This window comes from Meleagris gallopavo, chromosome 4 (genome assembly GCF_000146605.3).
Source record: "Meleagris gallopavo isolate NT-WF06-2002-E0010 breed Aviagen turkey brand Nicholas breeding stock chromosome 4, Turkey_5.1, whole genome shotgun sequence".
Classification (NCBI taxonomy): Eukaryota; Metazoa; Chordata; class Aves; order Galliformes; family Phasianidae; genus Meleagris; species Meleagris gallopavo.
In genome coordinates, this window is record NC_015014.2 from 26009912 (window position 1) to 26017314 (window position 7403).

Below are 7403 nucleotides of genomic sequence, written 5' to 3' on the forward strand. Positions count from 1 at the left end.
TTAAAGTTGAGCAGCTAATTTACAGTTGCACAGAGTTGCTCAATTATCAGCAGCATTTAGTGTTTTGTATATCCCAGTAAGCTTTAACTTGAAATAATATTCATCATATCTATCAAATTTATTTTCCTCTCAATGACTTCTGAGAGTTAAGAAAAAAAAAATAAAATCATTTTGTAATGATTATCTGACTCAGGTAAAGCTGATTTGCTATTACTCTAGGCCAAAGCCACTGACAAGGGCACAAAAAGGATTATTTTCGAGCAGTTTTCAGCCCAGCTAAATCAGAAGATAATGCTGTCTATGATGCAGAGTGATCCTGACCTAAAGCTCTCCTCATTGTTAATGTTTCTCACATCTCAAATATGCTTCAGTGGTGAAAAATATGCTACAGCCATCTTCCAAGCATCAAGAAAAAAAAAATGTTTTCATAACTCAGCCTTCATACATTTAGTCAATGGATAGTATCCCAATTGAGCACCTGAGCCTTCTCCCATCTCAAACTGCACGACTACATGGAGAAAAGATACTGCATATATCTCCGCATTCCCACTAGAACAAAATAGTTAACCGCTGTACAATTAACAAATGTACACAGACTTACAGTTAGAAAGAGTATCGTGGTGGAAAAAGAGTAACAAAATTGAAATGCTCACCCATACCCTAGGCTTGCAGTAGAAAACTCCAAAAGGAGGAATCTTCAGAAAAAGATCCTACCCTAGTCGCAGTCAGGCCTTAAATGGGGTCTAGGAGAGGTGCAGCCAGGCTCCACCTCTTCTGGTCACGCAGCAAAATTGCCTTCACCTGTGCTCCCATAGCTGACTCAGTCCTTGCCTCAGGTGATCAACCTGTGGTTCAGGCATTGACTCAACACTTCCCATACAACCTCAAAGCCCAGAAATGAAACATGTCAAAGAAAATTATAGTTACCCTGCCAAACAGCAAAAGAAGCAAAAGTTCATTGGAATTTACAACCGTTCATATAAAAAGTAGATTCTTTTCATTAGCAGCAGAAAAGCACGTGGACTTTCAATTTCAAATTTTATCTGCAGTTAAATTTATTGTTGGAATTTATATAGCATGACATTTTAAGTGAATCATTTTTGGTTTAAGAGATTTTCACTCATTAGTTAAAAGAAAAACTCATTTTCATTTTAGAAGTGTTAATCAATCATTTAGATACCTTTTGCATTCTATCCATTTTATACTTAAATACATAATTTAGTCATAGAATATCAGTGCTGTATAGCAAGGACATTCTCCATCCTGTCAATGGATTCTTTCAGCCAAAAGTTGTATAATTTTAAATTTTCACATGATTTTTGAATGTGCTATACTATGCTGACTGTCATCAAATCCATCTGACATGCAGTGAGGAACTGAACCTTGTGGTGCCTTAGCTACAGAAGCTTCTGCTTTGAATATGGGGAAAATGAGATACATAGCAATGAAGAAAAATGTACAAGGTATTCTGAAGTTCAACTAAGGCCAGAAAACACTCTTTCATAACTCTACCAGAATACTCTAACAAAGATATAATGAATATAAACAGAACTTTTTAGTGTCACAACACTTCAGAATTACCTCCTTAAATGTAGTTATTGTAAACAACGATCAAGATCTCACTACAGAAGTTTAACTAAAAGAGCCCCTCCCACACTAGTAGGTTATTTGTGCAAGAACAAATTAGTTTTGAAAATGTTATGAGTTGCTGTTACATATTTCCTTCTTTGACTAGCTAAAACTATCAACTTATGACTGCACTCCCACTCACACAGAGAATCTACATGCCAATGTGCTAAGACTTTTAAAACCATCATCAATCAGGCTCTGATGTAGAGCTGATGGCTGCAGTTCTAATGATAAAGAGAATTAAGTAGTAATGGAAGCTTTTGAAGATCTATTTCAATGTCGCTTCTAGAAGAAACAATGACATTCTATAACAAGGTTACCCTAAAGAGTTGGTGAGCATTTTATTTCCTCAAGTATTAATATGGCGCTGCAGTCACTCTGTTTTTATTCACTCTATTATCATTTGCACAATAGTCCAGCAGGATAGACAGACATTGGGCAACAATGGTTTTCAAAAAACAAATATGGAAGGATTTTACCAAAACTTTATGATAACTGATGTTATAAAAATGATATAGTTCTTAGAATAATGAACTACAGAAATACCCTCTAAGATGTGCAAAACAGATTACCACAATTGAAACTACTTGAGTAATGTCCAAAAAGTCATCCAATGAAAAGATTTCCACCAGACTAAAATAGATGTGTTATAAATAAACAACATACAACTTCAGTGGAGTTGTAAAGTGCTATCTTTATAATAGGCCAGATCTGTTACAGTAAAGAGTTACTGTAGGTCACCTATGTTTGATGTGACAGAGCTCAGTCCAGAAACTGCATCTGAGTTTCAGTTATGAAAAAGAATACATCCCTTGCAGAGATTTTTTTCTGTGTCATCAGTAAAACATAGCTTCTTTCCACCCTGTTGTTTTCCATGTGCTATGAAGATACCATTTTATCTGTTTACAGAATTTCCCACACTTCACAATATACACAAAAATACTTGATGATAGGTTGTAACTGTCTGAAGCCTGACATAACGACAAACACTACCCTGTTGTTTCCTTCAACTCTGCCATCCATACAACTGTCTTGCTTTGGCCAGTATGCCTCATTCATTCCTTCAGCTATCTCAGATGTTCAGCTCTCTATCACTTCATTTGTATTCAGTCTAATATGGTAATATTAGACTTTGAGTAGATACAGAAAGAAGGCAGAGATGGGAATATGGCATGTCTTTTCCTAGTTCCTGTACAGCTGATGATGAACCCGATAGATAAAATAGTCAGACTCTGATGCTGTGGTGACTCTCCTGGAGGTCAACAACCCTGCACACCTTGACACACAAAAATCCAGCTCAACTTGAAAAAGCTTTTTGTCATATCCAGTATTGTTGATACAAGAAAATTTGACAAAGAGAAGGTCAGAGTAATATCTGCTAGTTATTACATGCAAGGGCTTTCAGAGGAGTACCATATACACCATGTGTAGATTTGCTGGACTGTGATATTGGAAACTAAATTCTTTCATATAAGAGTAGTACTAAGCCTCATCTTCTGACAGGAGGTTACATTATAAACTGTTAATAACTACTATATGAATTATTAAAATAATAACATGAAGTCTAACTGAGCCTGCTTGGATGTGGAGGTTGGACTAGGTCCTCCTGAGGTCACCTTCTACTTGAATTATCTTATGATCTTATCAACACTGTAGTTTTCATTTCTGAACTAGGCAGATACCAAAGCAGATAGGCTCTACTTTGTTACCGTTAAACTGGTCACATCTCCTCAAAGCAATAATTACTTCACTCCTCACATTTTGTGGATTTACTTTTCCCAAACCTAAAAATTTTCTTTCATTTCTCTTCCTATCTTCCTATCTCTTCTTTCTCTTGCATTGTTGTGTATTTGATGTTGTTTATCTGTCCAATCTAAATCCTTTAATCTTTTCTATCTGGAAACTTCCTCACAGTAAATGATTTCAGTCAGTGAAAATCATGTTACTAAGACCTGATTCATCATTCTGCCCCAGTCACAATTCTGGTAGTTATTTCTGGTGATCACTATAAATTCTCTAATGGTCTTTAAGTTTTTATCTTATGTATGTCTATACAAGCTTTATCACCCAGTGTCCATTTGCGTTTCACTGCTCAGATATAAATTTCCACTGAACTTCCTATGTGAGACATCCTCAGAGAAACAGTCAATGCAGTTACTGTTGTGCAGTAAATAAGATTTCTGTTCAGAACTCATTCGTTGCAACGTTCATGGAAAACTACTGGAATATAATGGGCAAAGAGGTAACTGGTTGCACTCTTTAAACAGTAAAAATAAAGATGGTACTTTCACTAGCTTGAGACTTCAATCACAACATCCTCTGCCAGATGAATTTTTAGCATTGGTTTAAGCTTTCTGGTGTATGGACTGCTCTCACTCTGATTTTGGAAAAGTCCTACCGGAAATAAACCTTGAAACCTGCGGAGATCACTAAACACTGCTGCATTACTCAAATTAACAATATTAGCATGATTAGCAAGTTCAGAAAAAGATGTTAAGACAGATTTCAGCTGCAAAATCATAGAGCAATTATTAATACTTGGAGACAATAATTGTATTTGTAGACATCAGTAACTAACAATTATTTTTACAATAGTTATTATAATGAGTTTTAAAAAAATAAAAAAAAAAAAAGCTTCCTACCAAAAGGATAAGTGGAAGTATAGACAAGCTGGTGGAACAATTAAATAAATATATTTCTGAAAAATAAATAAATAAATAAATAAATAAATAAATAAATAAATAAAATCAATACTCATCAAATTGACAATTTCTTACAATGGAATGTCCAAAAATATCTGGGTCCCACAAATCATGATTGAAATTAAACGATCACTTTCTCTTCCTGCTAGATCTAGAAACATAACATACGCTGCCATTTGTCAGTCATGTCAGGGTCAGCCAAAAGCCAGCTGACCTACTCTGAGATCTCCATTAATTTTTAAAAAGTGTTTACTGATTGTCATGAAATGGATTTTAAAAAGCATCAGTGAGCAGCTGAGGATAAACACTGGCAATTAAAGTTTTGGAGAGAGATGAAAATATTCTGATAAGGTAGGAAATAGTGGCCTCTGTGGTCTTGTATGATTTATATCATTTTGCCATTAATACGTTTATCCGTCTGTGAAGATGGTGACTTCTGTACCATAAATTAGAAATACATTTAGTATTTACATGTATTCCTTTTGGAAACAGTTTTTATCCTCATGGCAACTACTGCAGGGTTGGAACTGCAGGGTTTTTTCTTTTTGTTTTCTTTTCTCTTTTTTTTTGGTTTGTTTGTTTGTTTTGTTTTGTTTATTTGCCATATTATTGGTCATTGATTAAATGTTTAGGCAAGACTGTGAACACTGGTTGGTTCTGAAAGTCAACTTATTTCTACCCTTCTAATTACTGATGGTGCACACAGTAGGTCTCTGCCTTCTGTCTTGATAATATAGCTGTTTTTAAGATCTGAAGTACAATGATATGTGATGACATAATTCCCACTTGTTCACAAACTGTGTACTGCACTCTATATACTGCACTAAAGGCTAAGCAATAAGAACTGTGTGAATATACAGAAGATGTTGGTGTCCTTCAGTTTTCTGGAAATATATCTGCAGTTTGAGTAAAAATGTTTGAGAGAACTGAAGCCATGACCAAAAGCAAAGAGAATATGAACAAATGTAACTAAATCATCAAACAAAGGGTAAAAATAGTAAGGCAAAATGCAGAAAACATTCTGAAGTAGTACAATAAAGTCAAAAGATTTCTAAAATGCTGTGGAATACATGATTAAAAAAAAATGCTTGCTTACAACAGCATATCAGTAGCAATAATAGACAATTAGCTAGTTATATAATTACACTTTTATCGTTTGCAGTCTGTAACAGATAAGGAGTAAATTCAAATGCATATATTTCATATCACATTTTTTCATAAATTACAGAAGAAGAAACGGAAAGATGTCCAGTAAGGTACAAAAAATGGTGAAGATCGTGACCCACATCAGGCAGGATCTGGTATGGCTTAAACTGATTTTAATGCCCAGTTGGAAATGAGCTTTGATGTTTAAGAAAAGTTAATGGGTTGACTAAGAACTGTCTAAGAAAATGAGTAGTGAAGGCCAGATCTGTGCGTTTTTGCACTCAGAGTGGCTCAAACAACATGTGATCTTCTCAGCTAACTCTGATGTGAAATACCTAACATAGTTCTTGATTGTACTGTAGAAGGAAAAAGTATTTTCCTCACTGTGCAGAGAGAAAAGCAAAACATCAAGGATGACTCCGAAGTAAGATGTCATTGCTAAATACCAAGCCTTCTAATTTTAACAGTTTCAAAAACCAGTATTTCAATAATTAACCGCATAAAAGGCAAAAGCTCAAAAGTCCAGATCTGTTCAAATAGTACATTTGACTATAAAACAACTTGTAAAAATTACAGACTTGTTTGGAGCATCTGTTTATGAAGCATATGTAAATGATTTAAAGAAGGAAATAAAAAAATTCCGGAGAAACACTTTAAGCAAAACCATAAGTACATTATGAGAGCCTTAAAAAATAATGATATGCAGAGAATACAAATACTAAGATTAAAATATCACTGTCTTACTGTAATACTTTCAGTTTTAAGTTTCTAAATAAATAGTAAATGCTCTGGTGAAAAAAAAAGAAACAAATATAAAAATGTAGGCTGCTATTCTCTTCAATTATAGATAATATTAACAATTTTATTGCTGTTTTATTGCTTCTCTCTGTTCTTTATAGTTTCTTGAACTTTTCCAGTAGTTCTGGAAAATGCAATAAAACTGCTTACTTGTGCTCCACTCAAAAGGAAAATGCTTCATATGAAATCATAGTGTTAGGATACAGAACACACATTCTCAGTAAACAACTGAACACTCTCAACTTAAATAATAATGATTCAGTTTCCATATATTCTGTCAGATTGTCAGAAGTTACCACTTCTGACCTGTATTTTTTGTATATGAAAATTAGATTTATGCATACTTTCTATCTCCCATTTATTACTTTTTTATGTTCAAATTTCATATATGAATTTTAAAGTTCTATGTATTTTTTTTTTGCCAGAAAAAGAATCACTTTTAAAAAATCTCAGAAATAAATAAAGTAACAAATAGACGAGAGATAGACATAAGTAATATTGGAGTTTTCAGTTGGTCAGTCTCGTGATGTCTGGATCTATTTTTCTGAAGAGATCATTACTGAGGTGGTGAAAACGTGATAACATTTAAGCATTTTGTTTCCTTTGGGTTAAATCAGTGAAAATTAAGTTATGTTTGGTACTAACAGTTACTACTATCTGTCACATTACTGTAAACATTACATTGAAAAAAGACAAGGAAAAAATATCAAAATCAGCATCCTAAGAAAAATGCAGTTATGTGTCAGATGGGATTTTGCTAAAATACACTCTAATGTGGTACACCATGCTTTTGTGTATCTGGCTTTTGTACCAAACACTAAGCCAACATGAATGTTTTTATAAATTCACATGGCAGGTAAAGGATAAGGAAGAAAATGCACACTGGCTGCTAAAAATCCACAAGAAAATGGTAAGCATATGGTAGCAAAGTAGTATGTGGTTTCAAAAGGAGTATTTCAGGCAGAAGAAATCACTTATGCTAGGAGGTTAAGGAAGTGACTATACTTATGTTAGAACTGTGGAAACATTAAATATGAATGAAATGCAGAAATAGCTTAAGGAAAGGTAGTAACAGGCTAGAAACAAAGGATGCGACAGAAAAGAGCTCTGGGAACAAGTAACAACAGT